The sequence below is a fragment of the Ursus americanus genome, chromosome 17 (assembly GCF_024610735.1).
Source record: "Ursus americanus isolate L20-20 chromosome 17, mUrsAme1.1.p, whole genome shotgun sequence".
NCBI lineage: Eukaryota > Metazoa > Chordata > Mammalia > Carnivora > Ursidae > Ursus > Ursus americanus.
Genome location: NC_142143.1, coordinates 28,126,165 through 28,129,206, shown reverse-complemented (window position 1 = coordinate 28,129,206; position 3,042 = coordinate 28,126,165). Strand labels below are relative to the sequence as shown.

Sequence of the window (3,042 nt, the reverse complement as noted above, 5' to 3'; positions counted from 1 at the left end):
AATGCCTATTTTTGTTGTCACTCTATTCTCTCTGATTTCTTTTTTATAAATAACTTTTCTTTGATCTTGCCGATTTGGTGGCGTACTTGCTGAAATAGTATACTACCACATTTGAGTGAATTCACCATTATTTCAATTTACTTATTTTTAAAGCTCAGTATTTTATTAACTGGATTAAATCAGAGTTAATAAATCTATATAAATCAGAGTTAATAAATCTATATAAGGAGTAAATATCTACAAGTCCAATATCAAAATTAGTTAATCACTTTCTATTTACTTCAAAGCCATAAAATCATAATAGTTGATATTGACTTGCTAGGATATATTTCTGAAAACATGTGAGTTCTTTCATATTTTTAAAAATCTATCCTAATAGATGGTGATTCATCATAAATTTGTAACTCTAAATGGTTACGCTTCTTTGTATTTAATATAATGTTTAAATGAAAATTTTAATGCAAAAAAGAGAGCTGATGATTTGAAGGTTTCATTTAATCATACCTTCTCTAATCCACAGAGAAGAACCACAGTATTTTGTTGTTCACATGTTTATTTTCTCATTTCCTTTCTTTTTTGTCAGAAGTGGCAATATTCCATTTCTAGTTGCCAGAAAAAAATTCTACTTCAGTTTTATCCCAGTTTATTGAGGTCTTCATTTACCATCATCCTGTTAGGCTCCAGAAAATTAATAGATTTTCAATATCCTAGTTCTCACAAAATGTATCATCTAGTTCTAGTTGAATGTCTCTAAATAATATTGGTAGGGAACTTTGGCAAAGGCTTTAGAAACATCTAATAACAAAGCCAGTTCACATTCCCTTTCCCCTTACTGTCCTTGTTCCCCAAGTAAGGATGCCAGAAAGACAATTTAGTGTAGGCTGAAATCAGTAATCTCATGAGGATACGGGTAGGGGGAAAGTCAATCACAGTAATTGAAAACAAGAAGTTGGACTGAAAACTAAGAGATTTGGAACCCTCTAGACTCTAGTTGTTTTTTGTTTTTTATGATGGAGTAATTTCGTATTTTTCTTTTAAATTTCAATCTTTCTTATGCTAACGCAAAGCAAATTGTTCCTTCTAACACAGACTTTATTGATTCACAAAGCATAATAAGCCATGCCTTTTCATATGTAGAACTTCTCTACATAAAATTGCTATTCACTCATGGTGATGATGATGATGATGTATATATCATCAGAGGGTAATAATAGACATTTTGAATAGGCTAATATGTGCACTGATAGAGGATGTCTCAGGGAGGACCAGCTAATAGCCAATCATTTTTGAAAGAGATAATTAGTATGTTAATTTGTTTCTGCTGTCCAATTTCAATGGTAAAGCCTTACACAATTTTACAAACTTAGAAATCTGACTTTATCTTTTAGGGCAGAATTACTTTAAACCCCAAAATTGTACTAAACCAGAAAGCTGACCTGAATCTTCCTACTGCCACCAGTCTCTGTAGCCTCCGTAGTCTCACCTGAGAAGCTATTATGATCAAAAGATTGTTGATAACCATGGAACCAGAACAAAGGACTCTAGGTAAATCAGCTCTGCAATAGCATGAGGCAAAGGAAGAACTGTTTTTCAAGGTATCGGAATCTTTAACTTTGTTGACAAGCATAAATTTTTGCTATTATTACTATGATTGAATCACCCTGCCAATAGGAGAAGGCTGCCGAATAGTAGTTAATTGACCTTGAAAATATTTGATTTTATGATCTTTCTTTTTTTCTCTCAGTACCAAATGTACCAATTCCCTTCAACTTCCTTTATGTCTTTTTATATGTTATAGATTCAATATAGTTTTAGTGGAAGGATTTTTATCTTAAATGTCCTGGATTTTAATTTCTTTGATATTTATGTCTTTAATCAGAGTTTTGATATCATAACTCCAAAGAAAACACACAAGAAAAGTTGATCCAGCCTCAATATCTTTTATATATATTTTCTGTATTCTTTTTCTCATATATTACAGTTAAGAAATGGAGTGTATAATATATATTTGCAACCACTTCTTTTGAGCAGAGAGACTGGCATGGTGTCACTGTGGTTATCTTTTAGAGTTCATCTATCTGCATCTCATACTGGCTGCATTGACATCAAAACCCAGTGGTTGCACAACCTGGTGGGTGACAACATTACCAAGCAATAATTCTTGCACTATTTCCATGCCTGTGTGTGTGGACTTTAACAAACACAAGGTAAGCCCATGTATTCCTGGCAAACTCAAGACAAGGTTAACCAGAACTTGTCCTAGGAGTATTGAAATGATGAATTTGTAGAATTGGGGAAGATCCAGTGAAAACTAGGCATATTAAAAGGGAGTCAGGCAGGAAAATAACAGGTCAATTTCAATCTTAGATTAGATATTAGTGTGATGGGAGAACATGTTCAGGGTAGGATTACCCAACTCAAAAATATGACAAGTTCCAAAAAATGTTTGAACAATGTTACTTCTGGAAGACTTACAATTTACTAATCTTTTAAAAAAATGTTAAGATTTTGTTTATTTATTCATTTGGGAGGGGAGGGGCAGAGGGAGAGTGAGAATCCCAAGCAGACTCTGTGCTGTGTGTGGAAGTTCAGTCCCAGGACCCTGAGACCATGAATTGAGCTGAAATTAAGAGTTGGATGCTTAATGGACTGTGCCACCCAGGTGCCCATAATTTACTAATTTTTTAAAGACTTATTTATTTATATGAGAGAGAATGAGTGTGAGTGGGGAGAGGAGCAGAGAGGGAGAATCTCAAACAGACTCCCTGATGAGCGAGGAGCCAACTCAGGCTTGATCTCATGGCCCATGAATCATGACCTGAGCCGAAATCATGAACCAGCCACTTGGTCGACTGAGCCACCCAGGTGCACCTATTTATATATATATATATTATATATATATATATATATATAATATATATATATATAATATATATATATAATATATATATGTCCCTGTGTTAGATGCCACAAGACAAAATCTATAGGACTATGTTAGAAAAACAAAAGTCTGGACCAGAAAGAAATGAGAAGGCATACCTC

General features: G+C 33.7%; 1 protein-coding gene across 1 annotated transcript in view; it reads right to left on the bottom strand.

The window, feature by feature from the left end:
* The window catches only part of EPYC (epiphycan), a 35,964-nt gene that overhangs the window by 19,100 nt on the left and 13,822 nt on the right, over window positions 1-3,042 (bottom strand). The window lies entirely within an intron of this gene.